Source organism: Rhinopithecus roxellana, chromosome 18, assembly GCF_007565055.1.
Source record: "Rhinopithecus roxellana isolate Shanxi Qingling chromosome 18, ASM756505v1, whole genome shotgun sequence".
Taxonomy (NCBI): Eukaryota; Metazoa; Chordata; class Mammalia; order Primates; family Cercopithecidae; genus Rhinopithecus; species Rhinopithecus roxellana.
Genome location: NC_044566.1, coordinates 6,585,582 through 6,605,389, shown reverse-complemented (window position 1 = coordinate 6,605,389; position 19,808 = coordinate 6,585,582).

Genomic DNA, 19,808 nt, shown 5'->3' with positions numbered 1-19,808 from the left:
TCCTGGCAAAAAGGAAAGAAATTTTTAAAATCTGATAATTCATCACTCTTGATTTTAAGCTTTATTTCCTTAAATTCAGGCAAGAATTAAAGACGCTGTCATGGTGATCCAAGGGCAGAGTCCCTTTGACTGTCATTTTCCTCCAATTTTTACAGCTTTCTTGCATGTATTTGGTTTTGTGGCATTAAAAAACACTTTGCCAGTTTGTCTCCACCAAGCCTTCCTAAGCGCTCTCCCACTCTGCAGTCCCGGCCCATTCCCAGGAGGTAGCGATGCATGCAGAGGGCACCAGAGAGCCCGGCAGCCACCCTTGGCTCTGCTGAACCTTAGCTGTGGGAGAGGCCACTTGGGCCCCTGGCTCTGGATGTGTGTGGAGGGATGGAGGGGCGCAGGCTGGCCTGGCACGTGGGCTATGTGTGGCCAGCCAGGACAGCTGGCACCACATTTGACAGGAAAACTCAATATTTGATTCCCTAATTCCTCCCCTAGGAATTTTTCCTAGTGGAAATGAGTGCCCACTTCATAGTAGTGGTTATCTCTGCGTAAATTTTCTTTCCTTCTTTGTGTTTTCCTGTATTTTTCAAATGGTCTGCAATCTACACGGATTACTTTTATAATTAGAAAAAAATTAATTGTAAAAACATTGCTTGAAGTTTAAAGAGTTCCGTCTTGGTTACTGCTCAAGCTTTTCGTGTTAACCCAAACTATGGCGTCCATCTCTCATAGGAAGGTCTGCTTCGGTGAGAATGCACTCGAGACAGGAAATTACCCGTGTTGAGAAGCGGGGCCTGCCTATGTTTTTAAATTTCAGGTTCCCTAATAAAAGGAGTAGGATAAAATGCCAGCGTGCTGACATTTCAGGACACTGCAGCCCGGGTGGGGCTGAGCACTGTGCTGCCCACTCTGTTCTGACTCCCACTGTCCTCTGACTCTTCCTGAGTTGCCCTGCCATGTTCCCATGGGGAAGGTGTCACACCCAGTGCCAGTGCATGATGATCAGAGGGGTATGACAGGGCTCTAGGTGGTACCTGGATGGATATTTTAACAAATAGTTACTAATTTATTTTAGTGTGCTGTAGAAAACAATGAGCAGCACGATGGACCTGCAGTCTCACACAGATGTATTTAAATGTATTTAAGTGTAAACGTATTTTACATTTAAATGTACTTAATGAGTCTGTTGAAGACGCCCTAGGTAGAAAATAATTCAGAGCACATGGATATGGCAGAGCTTGGAAATCTGCACACAGAAGGGTGCGATTTGGGAAACTGTCCTATGAAATCACACTCGGAGGGCACGTCACAAACACAGCAGGTCGCATCTGTGTTTTCACTGCTTTTAAATATCTTTGAGCAGTGCATTCTATGCAGGCACTGGTTCTGATTTACTTAGGAAGATGGTCTTAACTTCCCTCTGGTGGGTATTGTCATCCTTTCTCTTACTTGGTGTCAGTATTATTGCAATAGGATACACTGAAGTTTTGAATAGTTTATTAAACAAATCTTTACTTCCTAGATACAACTATATTGACTTTTTCCTAAGTACTACACTTTTTTTTTTTTTTTTTGAGAAGGAGTCTCACTCTGTCACCCAGGCTGGAGTGCAGTGGCCAGATCTCAGCTCACTGCAAACTCCGCCTCCCGGGTTTACGCCATTCTCCTGCCTCAGCCTCCCGAGTAGCTGGGACTACAGGCGCCCGCCACCTCGCCCGGCTAGTTTTTTGTATTTTTTTAGTAGAGACGGGGTTTCACCGTGTTAGCCAGGATGGTCTCGATCTCCTGACCTCGTGATCCGCCCGCCTCGGCCTCCCAAAGTGCTGGGATTACAGGCTTGAGCCACCGCGCCCGGCCAAGTACTACACTTTTGAAATACAATAAAGCCTCACCTCAATAACAGAAGTGGGGTCCAGAACATCCCGTGGGTGGGATGTGGGGGCATTCCTGCAAGGTCCAGTGGCCCCTGCTGGGGCCCTACCTCTGGCTTCAACTGTGACGCAAAGATTCTGGGTCTTGTGGCTGCCTGGGGCTTCCAGGATTCAGCAAAGATTCCAGGACTCTCCTGGGGAGTAGCTGTTGTTTCATTAGCCTGACAGAGAGATTGCTCCTGGAGAAGCCTGTAGACGCAGGATTCCTGCCTTGTTGAAGGATCAGATGTAGCAAGCGAAGAGGGAAGGTGAGGAGGCTGCCAAGCACCGGGTCAGTGGGTGCCGCTTAAGAGAAAGTGTTGGCCAGGCCTGCAGGAGCAACCAGGACACAGCCCTTTGATTTGTTACCTGTAGGTCCTGCTGGGGCTGGGATGCAGATTGGTGACAGACTCAAACCTGCGGTAACCTTTTCCTCAGTGTCCTCATTCCAAAGTCTAGGGGATTAATTTCAAAATAGTTAGATAGCCCCCTTGTATTTCTTTGTGGGTGTTTACATGATCCTTCCTCTTTCTTTATCACCTTAAAACCTGACAAGCAGGTGCCTGGGGATGGGGCTGGGGTGATGAAATTTTTTAGCATTGCTTTGGATGAGGCTTGCTGCGTGTGAAATCAATGCCAAGATGCACTTTGAGTAAGGAAGCTTTCTGGAATTAACCTTTGAGTTACTTATTTCCATGTTGCTGATAAGGGCTTGAAAGTTCTGTCTGTGTTGCCAACACAGCCCTGATTGCTTATTAACTGCGTGATCTTGTACAGGTCACTGATTCTTCTCAAGCCTCAGTTTCCTTATTTGTAGCTTGAGGCAGGGACGCCTGCCTCGTGGGGTCACTGTGAGACTGAGTGAGGCCTCTCCACCCACATGCGCTGCAGCGTCCGGCACACCGTGTGCTCAGTAGGCAGGGATTGTCATCCTTCTTGTTACAACCACCATCACATTTGTCCCTGGTATTTGCCAGTCCATTAGTCCATTCTCACACTGCTAATAAAGACTTAAACGAGACTGGGTAGTTTATAAAACAAAAGAGGTTTAATGGACTCACAGTTCCACATGGGTGGGGAGGCCTCACAGTCGTGGTGGAAGGCGAAGGAGGAGCAAAGACACATCTTACGGGGCGGCAGATGAGAGAGCATGTGCAGGGGAGCTGCCCTTTATAAAACCGTCAGATCTTGTGATGGTTTCACTATCACAAGAACAGCACAAGAGAAACCCACTCCTGTAATTCAGTTACCTCTTACCAGGTCCCTCCCACAACACGTGGGGATTATGGGAGCTACAATTCAAGGTGAGATTTGGGTGGGGGGACACAGCCAAACCCTATCAGCCAGTGAGACTTTGGGACCCACCCTTCCAGGCTGCGACTCCCTCACTGTTGTCTTCACGTACTTCTGCAGTGCCTGAGCTGCAGTCACCGTGGCAACTGGGACTGACCTCTTAAAGTATCTGTTATAACTACAAGGTTAGTGTCAAAATACTATTAACCTGTTTTGCCTTTACAGACTTATTTTAAAAGTAGTGTGAATTCAGATGTGTTTGATTAGCAGCTTTTCACTGGAGTCGCCGCCCAGCACAGCTAGGGGTCTTCCGCAGGTCTCGCTGCCTCTGCACTCCTGTGCCTCCAACAGAGCAGCCCTTACTCAGACCAGGCTGGTCTTATTCTCCAGCTTCCTCATTATTTTGGGGGAGTTCCTCACAGCCTCCTGTTAGTTCTTCTGATTTTGTGTATTCTTATTCTCACGTTGCCCATGTTTGGCCTAGGAGAAGGCGCCTCTTGGCCGGCTTCCTGGAGGACTCTTGCTTTCTTGCATGCCACAGCGGTGACAGCTCCTGCAAGGCCCTCCTGGTAAAGTCATTGGCAGATCCCTGTCTTTGAAAGTGTTCATATTTGGAAGAAAGTGAGTCCAAAGCTGCGAATGTCCGTCCTGCTGCCAGAGAGGCAGACAGCTGAGTGCTATTGTTTGTGAATCTGTGAGAACTCTGCCATGGCAAAATCCCTGGCCACCAACAGCAGCCTCCTGAGGAGAGCACTGAGACAGTAAAGGTGCCTGCAGGCGATTTGCACCCATGGACCAAAAAATTTAATTCCCCCTGAACTTTATCAGTGGATGTCGCAATAATTGGCTTCACTAGTGCTGTGTTCGTTGGCAAGTGGAGATCTTCTCTGTTCCTCAACTGTGTAGAGGGGGAAACACGTGGGGAAGTCATCCACATGGCACTGGAGACACAAATGGATGCGCAGTGTGCAGAGCCGCAGGGATGTGGACTCAAGGTCTCTAGGAACTGTGTTCATGGGAGAGGAGAGGGTGCGGAGGACATGACAGGGAGCCGTAGAAGCCAGCACACAGGGTGGGGCCGGCGTCCCTTTGGAAGTTTCCATTGTAATACGCTCATGATAGAAAAAATAAATGTAAAAGAAATCACCTAGAATCCCATCACCCAGAGACACCACAAACCATCCTTGAACATCTTGCCATATTTCCCTTAAGAACTCTTATATTGTAGTTCAATAAAAAAAGGTTGTGCTCATATGTCATATATATAATTTTATATCTTTTAGAACAGAATTATCACAGATTACTTCATCATAACTCATGGATGGAATGTTATTAAATCTTGATAAATGTTATTCTCTCTTTCTCCATGACCATACATCCAGAGAATTTACCACAGCCACTTAATAACCTCCCTATTCGACATTTTGTCAGTGTACACTTTTCACTAGTATTAATAATGCTATACTACAATGAATATTTTTGGCCATAGATTTTCTGCATTTTGAATTCTTTCCCTTGGATAAATTCCCAGAAGTAGAATGTTGGGACAACAAATGCCTTTAAGACTCTTCATAAATATCACCTGGCCGGCCTGACAGCATCCAATGCTTTGAGTTAAATACAATATATTCAGTACCAAAACATTTGTATTTTGTTGGAGAGTTCTGAGAAGTTTGTTTTTCTCCCTTGAAGAGCTGTGCAAACCATGTTGCATAGTGAGTAGTGCGGTGTTTAGGAGGAGGACACTAGGAGCACTGTGGTCTTCCGATACTTATGGGGTACCTACTGTGTGCACCCAAAACATTGTGGTCTTATGATACTTATGGGGCACCTACTGTGTGCACCCAACACCCTTGGTGCTGGGAGGGATGAAGAAGAAGAGACTGAATCCTCAGGGCATGGCGTCTCCTCCTGGAGTCCTGGCCTAGAGTGAGGGTGGGCCTGGATGGGCATCGTGGAAAAGCCCCTGGGGAGATTCTGAGCAGGCCTGGTGGACACAGACATGGACAACGTGTCCCAGAGCATCCTGGTCATGAGGCAGGAGAAGCTCGAACTCACACTCAGCCCTGGTCGTGACAGAAGAACAGAGAGGAATAAGAAATGCCTTTGGGAGCTCCCGACCCAAGGGAGGCGGAGGCGGAGGATGTTCTGTACCATTGTTCTGGAAGCTTAGGTCTAATTTTTCAGTTACTCAGTTACTTATGGCTTTGAGGCTGGATAGCTTCACATATTTTGTTTCCTGAAATGACCCCACAGGTTCTACAGAGCAGGAGAAAAGGCTGGACAAGTGCCCCTGCTGGATGAGACGACCTTCCCTCCCCTTCGGTCTGGGAGTCTGTGATCTTCAGGGCCAGCCTCCAGCTGGCGGGCCCCACCTGGAAGCTGAGTGTGCCTCTGCTGGTGGTCCCAGCCTTGGCAAGGCAGCTTCATCGCCCTCCAGCCTGCGGTGGTTTTGATAAAGCGGTATTTCTGCGTTGTTGGAGCCTGGTTAGTGATGATGCATCTTAGTCCAGGCCTCTCGAGTTTGAAATAAGAACCCCAACCCTTGGATGAGCCAGAACTGCCTTGGTTTGCTGGTGTCAGTTCAGAGCATTGAAATTCCTGCTTCACTTTAAAGAAAAATCTGTGCAGTAAGAATCTGTGTTTCTAGACTGCATGGGAGAACTCTGAACTTTCTGTCACTTATTTTAAGAGATGTCCCAACAATGATTCCCTCTACCCAGCCTCTGCCTGGGGGAACCCACCTTCCCGTCTCAGGTGAGCCTGACCCCTTCCCCACCCCTTGGCTGCTGTTGGACTTCAGAACAGATTGCGGGCAGCAGCTGCAACCTCAGCTTCCGAAATGTCACTCGCTCATTCACTTGCCTGTGCAATCATCTCTCTAAACTCCCTGTTGGGGCCAGTTCTGCAAGTGTGTCTAGGGCCACACATGCAGCGGTGGGCAACGCCTGCACTCACTGGCACGATGGCTCTGGCCCTCCAGGACAGACCATGGGCCCGTCACTGGGCCCGTCAGTTCCAGAGACTACCCCTCCTCTTTAGCGAAGAGGGGAATTTGTCAAACACTGGCCCTAGCAGGCATAGCACAGCACCTGGGTTCTAACAATCCGTGAGGGGAGAAAAGGTGCAGGACACTAACGGGGCCACGTTTCTTCATGAAGACTTCACGGTTCTGCACAAGGAGGTGAGTGAATCTCAGACACAAAATGTACATTCTGCATGGTGTCATGTCCGTGACTTTCAAAAGCAGACCACACTTACCTCTGACGGGAGACATCAGGATGTTGGTTGCTCTGGTGGGGAGTTGGGGGCAGAGGGTGGGGGTTGCTGAGAAGGGTGTGCAGAAGCGTTCCGACGAGAGGCTGTGTCTCTGTTGGGGTGAGGGTTGCATAGGAGAAGTAACTGATCAAAATTGCACAGTGAAGATTTGTATATTTCATCATTTGCCTGTTGTTTCTCCCAAATCGCTCACTCAGATGCAATGGAATAGGAGCACTGAAGACGCAGACAGCTGAACGCCACGCTGTTGCCCAAGGCTGGTCTGGCTGCTGGGGCTGCACGCCGGGCTGGGGTCTTGGGTTCTCCAAGTTTATGCCTCTTTCCCGGCCTGAGAATAAACCAATAGAGAAGAGGAGGTTAGGAACTCAGTGAGTGTGCCGTCCAATGTGGTGAGATGAAGGCAACAGTGCCCACCTTAGAAGTTGGTCGTGAGGATTATGTGAGTTAATTTACAAAGAGCACCCAACATGCCCAGGGCTGTGGTTGTTTTGTGGACATCATCAAAGTCTGGTAAACAGTTTTCCACTCAGCTGTGGCTGCAGTACTGGGAACACTGGCTGCCTAAGGTGCGGGAGGTCAGACTGCAGCCTGGGCCCTCTCAGTCCAGATTCCTCAGCTCCACTGGACAGAGAGACTCACCTTTGGAAACATCCCAAAAATCCACTTGTGTTATTTTTGTTGGTTTATTACTAAACGGACATGTGATTTATCTGGCATAGCAACTCTGCCTTTTCCCATGAGGTTCCCGGCTTGGGGTGTTACCTCAGATGGAGGGCTGAGGCTGTCTGGCCCCATCCTGGTGAGTGGTGGGCAAAGAGACGTGGTGTCCGAACCACATCACAAGTACTGGAAGGGGGTGTTAAAATCTCTGTCCACACTGGAAATTAATAAAACATATTATTCCCCACAGATAGGTTGCAAAGCCTTGGTCTACAAGGCCAGAGACTTTTTCCTGTGGGCTCAGCACCATCCACAGCCTGAGAGCAGAGAGAACAGAGAACAGGTGAAGCAGCTGTGACTAAAGAACCTGCCCTGCCTTCTCCTCTAGGGCAATGGGGGCAGGTCCAGGGTGTGCTTTGGCTTTAGCCAAGCTCTACCATGCAGACAGTAAGACAAGAGCAGAGCTGCGACAACCACCAGGCCCACGATGTGCCCCCCGCCACCCCACAGAGAATTCACTGTTAATACCATGTTACTCCCCCTATCCATCCCGCATTGCCCCATCATCAATCCTACTAGCTGTGGACCACTAAGCTCAAGGGCCTGTCACCGCCTCTTGCCACAGTCAGTGTCCATGAACAGTGTCCGCAGGGCTGCTCTCTCAGGGCTCCGAAGGGAAGCAGATGGTGGAAACCTAGATGTTGGGAGACATGGCTCGTGGCAGTGGGCATCTCCCCATTTCAACCTCACATATTTTTCACATGGGTCAGGAACCACAGAGCATTCCAGCCATTCACAGACATGGACATGATGTCAGTATTTCCTGCTGACCTTCCTCTGTGGAATGTGAGGGCTCCTGCCCCGTGGGCCCCAGTTGGGAGCAGCACTCCTGGTCCATCTGCCAAGCCAACTGCTTTTCCTCCTTCTCACCTCTCTGCAAAGCATACTTTCCTCACCACAAAAGGGTAGGATAAAAGGAAGGAATGTACCAGCCACATGCCAACCCTCACTCTCCCTCTCTGCAGCATCAACCTTCTAATTTCTTACAACCCTTTCCCATCTAAAGCCAACTGATGCATCTCAAATAGCAATATATGATTCTGAAATTAATACTAGAACCTTATTAGTGCAAAACAAAGCCCAGTTTGCTGTAGGCTGAGATGTTTTGGATCATCTAAGGGAGTTTAGTTATTTTAGCACCACAAAGACATTCTCTAAAAACATATTCTCCTGAAAGGCAGCACTAGACAAAAAGACTAATGATACCTTGTGCTGCTGGGTAATCTCAGGTGGACCCTTAACTTTTCCAAATCACAGTCTCTCAGGAGGCTGCAGATTAGTGGGTTCCCATGGCCTCTTTTGAGCTCTGGCACTAAACAAGGTGGTTTATAATGGGAAGGGGCAAAAAGTGAGCTGCAGAGTCTATAGACTTAGTTTGAATTCTGGTGTTTCAAGTTTCCAGGGGTGTGACCTCAAAAAGCATGTTTAACTTATTCTCAGGTACCCTATCTGTGAAGAGGGCATGGCAATTTAAGGGTTAATACAGAGGATTCAAAATAAAATATTTCAATGATAAATTTTTCAATAAATGATATTAGGACAATTAGTTACCCATTTTGCTAAAACAAAATTCCTTCTCTCTACTCTTTATTTCATGTATTAAAATACACTTCAGAGGATCAAAGATTTCAATGTAGGCTGGGCACAATGGCCCACACTTGTAATCCCAGAACTTTGGGAGACTGAGGCAGGAGGATTGCTTGAGGCCGGGAGTTTGAGTCCAGCTTGGGTAACATGGTGAGACCCAGTCTCTACAAAAAAAAAAAAAGAAAGAAAGAAAGAAAAAGAAAGAAATTAAACATTTTAGGCTGTAGCGATAAAAAGAAAAAAAAATTAAAATTTCACTGGGCATGGTGGTGCACGCCTGTAGTCCAAGCTACTCAGGAGGCTGAAGTGAGAAGATTACTTGAGCCCAGGAGTTTGAGCCTGTGGTGAGCTATGATTGTACCACTGCACTCCAGCTTGAGTGACACAGCAAGACATTGTCACACACAAAAAATTAAATTTAAATTTAATAAAAGTTGTTATAAAAAAAGATGTAAATGTGGAAGAAGAAAGAGTGCACTCCCTCTGTGGTCGCCACTGGCTGTCAGAAGCAGTGGGTGAGCAGGAGGCTCTGCTCTGCTCCAGGAGCACTGGCATCTGTGAAGAGGGAAACCAAGAAAAATTCTTTCTGCTATCTTTCCCTTCAGTAATGCTTATCTTATGAACACTCAACTGAAAAACCACGCCACCTAAAAGCAGGAAAGATGGCAATTCTAAATAGCAACTATTATCCCAGGGAGACCCCTCAGATACGTGAGGAATCAAGCCATAAATGTGCATTTGCTGGATATTATATACCACGTCATCTCTATGATTACAGATTTCAAGGATAATTTTTACTCACTTAACAATCTCACTGTAACAGTGACCGATAATGTGAAACATGTGCTTTATCCAGTGCTGCTGATGGGTACACAGACAAGTGCTTGCTGCAATTATTTCTGAATCTAGCCAGATCCCGGAGTCATGAAGATATAAACTCTGTGAGGGCAGGGACCATCTCTCTTTCTCGCATTACAGGCACTTGATAAATACTCGTGGCTGAAAAAAAAAATAAAAGAAAGAAAGAGGGAAGGAAAGAGAAAAGCAGGGCAGGACAAAGAAAAGGAAGAGAAAGACAGAAAGTAATAGAAAGCAAAGGTGCATATTTTTTTAATCTTAGAATGAAGAAGACCACTCAGGAAAATCTTAACACCTCTCTGGATAAAAAATTCAGAAGGCACTGCAAAAAACAAAGCTAATAAAATATATTTACGCTTTTAAACTCTTTGTGGAAAAAAATATGATAAATAAAAGAAAAACTGGGGGCTGAGAGTTTTCAATTCACTTGACAAAGACATGATTTTCATAACTACAAAGCATGCTTACCAATGAAAAAGTAGAGAATAGTCCCCAACTTTTGGTAATGGCAGAATAGCCCCCACTGAACCAACCTTTCCGCAGGTAACAGCTATAAACTTTAGATAAAATATGGGGGAAAGCCTGCTTGAAGGCACTGGAGTGTGGCTAGAAGCAGGCAAACGCTGGAGTTCTTGTGGTGATGGAAATGTCCTGTGCTTCAACTGCACTAATGTTTGTATCCTGATTGTGATGCTGCTCTGTAGCTTTGTGAGTTGACACTGGGGGAGGTTGGGTGAAGAGGACACAGGATCCCTGTGTGAATCAACATATACTTCAAAGTAAAGTTTAATTTTTAAAAAGTCAATTTATAGCTGGGTGCGGTGGCTTATGCCTATAATCCCAGCACTTTGGGAGGCCAAGGTGGGTGGATCACAAGGCCAGGAGATCAAGACCATCCTGGCTAACATGGTGAAACCCCATCTCTACTGAAAATACAAAAAATTAGCCGGGTGTGGTGGTGGGCGCCTGTTGTCCCAGCTGCTTGGGAGGCTGAGGCAGGAGAATGGTGTGAACCTGGGAGGCGGAGCTTGCAGCGAGCCGAGATCATGCCCTTGCACTCCAGCCTAGGCAACAGAGCCAGACTCCATCTCAAAAAAAAAAAAAAAGAAAGCCAATTTATGTAATTTATATGATTAGAAAATAAAGGATTAATTCTAATCCTCAACAGATGTATAACAAACATTTGAAAATCAACAACCGTTAATGATTAAAGAAAAAACCCAGGAAGCTTGAAATAGAAGGAAATTATCTCATACTGATAAAGAACGTTCTTAAATACCTAGAGTGAACATGATATTAGTGAAGTATCAGTTTCCTCTTAAGATAGGAAACAAGGCAAAATTGACCATTCTAACCATTTCTTTCCACCATTGTCATAGAGGGCATGGTTAGTGCAATACGGCAAGAAGGAAAGCCAGATAAACAAAATCCTCACGGCAAAGGCTGAAGGTCTGTTTACCTCAGCTCCTTTGGTCTAACACATCATGTCCAGATTTCAAGAAAAAATTACAAGGCATGCCAAAAGGCAAAAAATACTGTCAGAAGACACAAAATGAGCATCAGAATCAGCTCAGATATGGTAGAAATTTAGGAATTATCAGATCAGGAATTTAAAATAACCATGATTAATGTACTAAGGGCTCTAATGATAGAAAAAGTGAACAATATTAAAAAATGAATGGGTAAGATTGAAATGCAAAGAAAGTATAAAAAGGAAATGCAAGAAATTATAAACACTGTAACAGAAGTGAAGAGTGCGTTGAATGGGTTCATCAGTGAGCTGATAAGAAAAGAATCAGCCTGACATGTGGGTTAAAGAAACCTCAAGAGAAATTAAAAAGTGTTTTGAACTAAATGAAAATGAAAATGCAACCTATCAAAATTTGTGAGAATCAGTGAAAACAGAGCTTAGAGGGAAATTTACAGCATTGGATGAATATACTGGAAAATAATAAACATCTAAAGTCAATAACTTAAAATTCCATCTTAAGAAAATAGAAAAAGAAGAGCAAATCAAATGTAAAGTAAGCAGAAAAAAATAATAAAAATTAGAGCCGAAATCAATGAAATTGAAACAGAAAAACAATAAAGAAAATCAATGAAATCAAAATCTGATTATTTAAAAACATGAATAAAATTGATAAACCTTTAGCCAGACTAGTCAAGAAAAAAAGAGAAGACACAAACCTCTAACATTAGAAATGATAGAGGGACATCACTATAGATCCCATGGACATTAAAAGGATAATACATGAATATAGTGAACAACTCTATACCCAGAAATTTGATACCGAGATGAAACTGACTACTTACTTGAAAGACACAATCTACCAAAACTCACACAAGGAGAAATAGATTATCTTAATAGACATATTTATTATAGAAATTGGATTGATAATTGATAATCTTCCCAAAGACAAAACACCGAGACTAGAAAGGCTCACTGGTGAATTCTACCAAACATTTAAGGAAGAAATTATACCATTTTTCTACCATCTGCTCCAGAAAACAGAAACAGAGAAAATACTTCCTAATTCATTCTATAAGGACAGCATTACCCTAATATCAAAATCAAAGACAGTGCAAGAAAGGGAAACTAAGGACCAATTTCTCTCATGAACATAGATGCAACAGTTCTCAACAAAATATTAGCAAATTAAATTCAACAATGTATAAAAAGAATTCTGCACTATGATCAAATGGGCTTTATTCCACTTATGCAAGGCTGGTTCAACATCCAAAATTCAGTAGTGAAATTAATCACATCAACAGGCTAAAGAAGAAAAATCATATGATCATATCAGTGGATGAATAAAAAGCATTCGACAAAAATCCAACACCCATTCATAAAACAGACTCTCAAAAAACTAGGAATAGAGAACTCCCTCAATTTGACAAAGAATATCTGCAAAAGCCTACAGTTAATGTCATACTTAATGGTGAGAAACTAGACACTTTTCCCCCAAGATTAGGAAAGGGCAGAGATGTTTCTTTTCACTTGCTCCTATTCAACATCATATTAAAATGCAATAAGACAAGAAAAGTAAATAAGATGTATGCAGATTGGGATAGAAGACATAAAATTTTCTTTGTTTGCAGATGACATGATTGTTTAGATAGAAAATGCCCAAGAATCAACAATTTTAAAACCCCTCCTTAAACTAATAAGTGATTATAAGAAGGTTGCAGGATCCAAAGACTATAAATAAAATATCAATTGCATTCCAATATACCAGCCATGAACAACTGAAATTTACAATTTTAAAAATACCATTTACGTTAGCCCCAAGTTAAAAAAGGAAAAATATATAGGTGCAATCTAATAAAATATGTATAAGATCTATGTAAGGAAAACTACAAAACTTTAATGAAATAAATTTTTAAAATCCAAGAAAATGGAGAACTATTCCATATTCATGGATAGGAAGACTAGTATTGTCAAGATGCCAGTTCTTCCCAACTTGCTTTAGAGTCAATATATTCCATTCAAAATTCCAGCAAGTTATTTTGTGAATACCAGGAAACTGATTTTAAAGTTTAGGTAGAAAGGCAAAAGACCCAGAATAACCAACACAATACTGAAGAAAAACAAAGTCACAGAACTGATACTACCTGACTTCAAGACTTACTATACAGCTGTGGTGATCAAGACTGTGTGGTACTGGTGAAATAATAGACAAATGGATCATTGGAGCAGAACAGAAAGTCCAGAAAAAGACCCACACAAATATAGTCAACTGATGTTTGAAAAGAAACGAAGACAATTCAAAAGAGAAATGATGGTCTTTTCAACAAATGGTGCTGGAACAATTGGATATCCACATGCAAAGTTTAAAAAGTGAAATTAGGCGGGGTGCGGTGGCTCAAGCCTGTAATCCCAGCACTTTGGGAGGCCGAAACGGGGCAGATCACGAGGTCAGGAGATCGAGACCATCCTGGTTAACACAGTGAAACCCCGTCTATACTAAAAATAGAAAAAACTAGCTGGGCGAGGTGGCCGGCGCCTATCCCAGCTTCTCAGAGGTTGAGGCAGGAGAATGGTGTGAACCCGGGAGGCGGAGTTTGCAGTGAGTCGAGATGAAGCCACTGCACTCCAGCCTGGGCGACAGAGCAAGACTCTGTCTCAAAAAAGAAAAAAGTGAAATTAGGCTGGGCGTGGTGGCTCACGCCTGTAATCCCAGCCCTTTGGGAGGCTGAGGCAGGCGGATCACGAGGTCAGGAGATCGAGACCATCCTGGCCAACACGGTGAAACTCCGTCTCTACTAAAAATACAAAAAATCAGCCGGGCATGGCAGTGGGCGCCTGTAGTCCCAGCTACTCGGAGGCTGAGGCAGGAGAATGGTGTGAACCCAGGAGGCAGAGCTTGCCGTGAGCCGAGATCACGCCACTGCACTCCAGCCTGGGCAACAAAGCGAGACTCCGTCTCAAAAAAAAAAAAAAAAAAAAGTGAAATTAGATCCTGATTCTACACAATCATAGACCTAAATGTAAAATGCAAAACTATAAAACCCCTAGAAGATAATACAGGAGAAAATCTAAATGACCTTGGGTATGGCGATAACTTTTTAGACACACACCAAAAGTATGATCCTGTTGAGGACAAAAACTAAACTCTGCAAAATATTTTAAAAGGGTTTTTCTGAGCCAGTGTGAGTGACCATGGCCTGGGGAACAGTCTGAAGAGGTCCTGAGAAAGTGTGTCTGAGGTGGTCAGGTTATGGTTAGGTTTTATACGTTTTAGGGAGACAGAAGTTATAAGCAAAGGCATAAATCAATACATGGAAGGTATATATTGATTGATCCCAGAAAGGTGAGACATTGTGCAGCAGGGACTTACAGGTCGTAAGTGAATTCAAAGGTTTTCTGTTTGGCAATTGGTTGAAAGAGTTAAGCTTTGTCTAAGGACTTGAAGTCAGTAGAAAGAAATGCTTGAGTTAAGATAAGGGGGTTGTGGAAGCCAAGGTTCTTGTTATGCAGATGAAGCCTCCAGATAGCAGGCTTCAGAGAGAACGGATGGTGAAGGTCCCTTTTTGGACCTTGAAAGTTGTCAGAGTCTCAGTTAATCTCTCCTAGATCTGGGGAAGGCCTGGCTGTATTAATGGAGATTCTCTACAGAGGTGGATTTCCCCTACAAAAGGTGACTTCACAGGGCCATTTACAAATATGTCAAAGAAATATACCATGGTACAAAATATTTTCATCTTCTTTGGGGTTTGCTATCTGTTATGTGATGCTGTGCCAGAGTCAGTTAGCATTTGGTGTCTGACTGCCACAGACTCCTCTCTGTCAGTCTCCTGATCTCTATTTTAATGTAAATGTTGGTTAGCTGTGCCTAACCCCAACAGGGAGAGGTTATAATGAGGTATGTCTGGCCTCTCTTCCCATCATGGCCTGGAATTTAGTTTTCAGGTTTCTCTGAGATCCTATTGGCCAAGAAGGGGTCTGTTCAGTCAGTTGTGGGGCTTAGGATTTTATTTTTGGTTTACAATTCATGAAATAAAGAATTGATAAGCTGGACTCCATCAAAATTTAAAACTGCTCTGATAAAGACATTGTTGAGAGAATGAAAGGACCAGCCACAGACTAGAAGCAAATATTTGCAAAACCATACCTGATAAAGGAATGGAACTTAAAACGTACAAGACTCTTAAAATTTGATAATAGGAAAAAAAAACCCAGTCAAAAAGCGGGCCAAATATCTGAACACACACCTCACCAAATAAAATATACAGATGGCAATTATACCCATGAAAAGATGCTGCACATCATATGTCATCTGAGAATTACAAATTAAAACAACAATGAGGCCAGGCCCATGGCTCACTCTTGTAATCCCAGTGCTTCAGGAGGCCAGGGCAGGAGATTGTTTGAGGCAATGAACTCAAGACCAGCCTTGGCAACATAGCAAGACACCATCTGTCAAAAAATTTAAAAATTAGCCGGGCATGGTGGCACACACCTGTGGTCCTGGCCACTTAGGAGGCTGAGGTGGGAGGATTGCTTGAGCCCAGGAGATTGGGGCTGCGGTGAGCCATGATCATGCCATTACACTCCAACCTGAATGACACAGTAAGACTCCATCTCAAACAAACACAAACAAACACCACAATGAGCTACTACTACACACCCATTAGAATGGCTAAAGTATAAAATATGAACACCAGATGCTAGGGAGGATTAGGAGCAGCAGAAACTCTTGTTCACTGTTGGTGGGAATGCACAATGTTGCAACTGCTTTGGAAAACATTTGGCAGTTTCTTATAAAACTAAGCATACCTTTACCACATATATATAATGAAAACAAACCAAACTGTCTTCTCCTACTATACTGTCAACACAGAACACTCTGGTCCTCAGAATGTGGAGGGGCTTTCTCCACACACCTGTAATTGCCTGATGGGTTCTTCCTGCCTGCCACACAGACAAAATCAATTCACTGAGACCATGGCATTGTCGTAGAGAAAGAAAGAGTTTAATTGATATGAGACCGGCCCACACGGGAGAACTGGAGCTATCCCTGAAATCAGTCTCTCCAAAGGCTTAAAGGCTAGGGTTTTTATGGACAATTAGGTGGACAGGGGGCTATGGAATGGGTGCTGCTAACTGGTTGGGGATGAAATCACAGGAGTGTGGAAAACAGTCCTCATGTGCTGAGTCTGCCTCTGGGTTGGGCCACAGGATCAGCCTAGTCATGAGACAGGAGTCCAGGTGGGGTCAATCTAAAAACATCTCAAAAACCAATCTTAGGTTCTACAGTAATGATGTTATCTATAGCAGCGGTTCCCAAACTTTTTGACACCAAAGACAGGTTTTGTGGAAGACAATTTTTCCACAGACCAGGGGGTTGGGGGGAAGGTGTTGGGATTAAACTATTCTACCTCAGATCATCAGGCATTGGATTCTCATAAGGAGCTCACAACCCTAGATCCCTTACATGTGCAGTTCACAATAGGGTTTGCACTCCTATGAGAATCTAATGACACCACTTATCTGACAGGAGGCAGGGCTCAGGCAGTAATGCTTGCTCGCCTGCCGCTCACCTCCTGCTGTGCCTCCTGGTTTTTAACAGGCCATGGATTGATACCTGTTGGGGACCCCAATCTGTAGAAGCAATCGGTAAAGACACAAGTCTTGTGACCTCTGCTCACATGACTCCTGAGCAGTAAGGGGTTGTAGAAAGCATGCCTAGATCTCAGCAGAGTTCAGTTCCTCCCATAATCCTACTCCTGTAGCCTTTCAATAATCTTACAAAGGCGGTTTTCAGTCCTTGAGCAAGGAGGGAGTTAGTTTCAGGGAGGGACTCTTACCATCCTTGCTTTCAAGTTGAACTATAATTCCTCCTACAGTTAGCTCAGCCTGCACCCAGAAATGACCAAGGCCAGCTTGGAGGTCAGAAGCAAGATGGAGCAATGTCAGATTTCTCTCACTGTCGCAATTTTGCAATGGCGGTTTCACACCAGGCAATTCTCCAGTGCACACCCACAGAGTGACCCACAATTCAATTCAATTTTGACACTAACTGAAGTTAGCACAGATGCCACAGGTTGAGGTATTTGCCTCACAAGACGGCCCTTATTTCCAATGGCAATTGCAAGTCCCAGGTCATTTCACCTGTGCTTCCAACCTTCTGGCTACTAACGGGGGGGTTCTCATGGCCCTCCTTGTGTTAGATTGCTTGCTAGAATGGCTCACAGAACTCAGGGAAAAACTTTACTTGTGTTCACTCATGCCTGATAAAGGGATGTAAATGAATAGCCAGATGAAAGAGACGCACGGGGAGAGGCGCATGGGAAGAGGGGCAGAGCTTCCACACCCTCTGTGGGCACCACTCCAGGGACCTCCATGTACACACCAACCAGAAGCTCTCTGAACTCTGTCTTTTTGCGTTTTTATGGAGGCTACCATGTAGGCATGATTTGTTAAATCACTGATCATTGGTGATCAACTTGACCTTCAGCCTTCTCCCCTCCCTAGAGTTGGGGATGAGACCACAAGTTCCAACCCTTTATGCACATGGCTGGTTCCTCTGGTGACCTGCTCCATCCTGAGGCTGTCCAGGCATCCCCAGCCCCCAGTCATCTCATTAGCATACAAAAGACGCTTGTCACTCCACAGATTCCAAGGCTTTAGGAGCTGTGTGTCTGGGAAATGGGAAAAGGACCAAATGTACATCACAAGATCATGCCATGCAACCCAGAAATCATGTTCCAAGAGATTACCCAAATGAGTTCAAAACCACACAATGTGCACACAAATGTTTATGGTAGCTTTATTCATAATTGCCAAACTTGGAAGCAGCCAGATGACCTTTCATGGGTGAATGGATAAGCAAACTGGTTCACCCAGACAATGGAATACTAGCCAGTGACAAAACAACGCACTGCCAAGCCTAGAAAAGACATGAGGGAACTGTAGCTGTGTTTCCCAAGTGAAAGGAGCCAATCGAAATGGCTGCACACTCGTGATTCCAACCATATGTTATTTTGGGAAAAGCAAAACTATGGAGTCAGTAAGAGATGAGTGGTTACCAGGGGTGAGGGAGGAGGGAGGGGTGAATTGGGAGCACAGATATTTTAAAGCAGTGAAGCAGCTGTGATGCTAGAGTGGTGGACACAGCCATTACATATCCATCTAACACACAGAGTAGGTGTAGTGCAGACCATGGAGTTTGGGTGACAGTAATGTCTCAGTGTAGTTTCACCTGTTGTAACAAGTGGGTCACACTCATGCAAGCTGTCATTTGTTTATTATTATTGTTTTAGAGACAGGGTCTCACTCTGTCGCCCAGGCTGGAGTGCAGTGGTGTGATCTCAGCTCACTGCAGCCTCGACCTCCTGGGCTCAAGCAATCGACCTCCCAAGTAGCTGGGAGAACAGGCACGCACCACGCCAGCTAATTTGTGGGGTTTTTTGTTTGTTTGTTTGTTTGTTTTTGTAGAGATAGGGTCTTACTTTGTTGCCCAGGCTGGTCTCAAATTCCTGGCCTCCAGTCATCCTCCCACCTCAGCCTCCCAGTGTTGGGATTATAGGTGTAAGCCACCAAGCCCAGCCTGCAAGCTCTTAGGGAAAACTGTGGGAGTGAGGAGAGAACACATGGGGACTCTGTGCTTTCTGCTCAGTTTTTCTGTTACCAACCTAAAGGAAGAAACTGAGGCAAAACTAATGTGATTTATTTGTGCTGAGCTGAGGATGGCTTTCCCTGACGTATGTCCAGCTTGCCTTGGGGAGTGCCCCCTGGGCCGTTCGTTGCAAGCAGGTTTTCAAAAGCAAAAAGGGGGTTCAGGGACTGGCCTGACACCAAGTTGTTCATCAGGAATTCTTACCAGGAGCAAGTGTGTTGGTGACAAGACTTGGCCAGGCCCGCCTCTCCCCTCGTGATGGTCATCGTCCTCGAAATACCAGGAGGCAGCAGGACCCCCCCAGGGTCCAGGTTCAGTCTTTGGAGATGCAGTCCAAGGGTCTGTCTGCAGAGCCTCCATTCATGCAGACCAACATGGAACAGGACTCACGGGGGCACACGTCTCTGCCTTCCCATCAACCAGATTCATGTGTGAATTCCCGTCCAGCTCTGAGTCACACCCAGTCTAGCGCTTTCCCTGGAGGAACACCTGCTGTCCTCACAGCAGCGATCTCCAAGGATGGCCCAAGCATTGGTTTTCCAGTGATACTGCTTGTTCCTGCTCGGAAACTCCTTTTCCACAGTGGTGAGATATTGAACTTGACTCATGGAATAGAAGCTCCCCGGGATGCCACCACTGTTTGAAATAGCAGCTCCTCGAATTACCTTTGTTATGCTTCTAATGCCAGGGTCCAAAGAAGCCTTCTGTTGCCACCAGATGCATTTTGAACCCAGTTCATTCAGAAACCATGGTTAATGGTCATCATCTACTTGTGTTCTGAGAAACCACAAAGTTCAACTTCAGCTCTTCAGTTATGGTCTTTTCATATTATTTGAGAATGTGAAACTTATGCTGCGTGTCCCTGCTTTTATGTCATGAACACAGCCTGCTCTGTACGGTGCCTAACTCTCCTGTGACCCCTGGGCTTTCCTCGTGTTTAACGTTCTGGTTTTCTCCTTCCTTGAGGTCTCTGTGGCCTCTTCAAGGTCCTGCCTTCCTCCCATCTATTCTTTGTGTTTCTGTACAGACTGATGCATTTGTTTTGCCT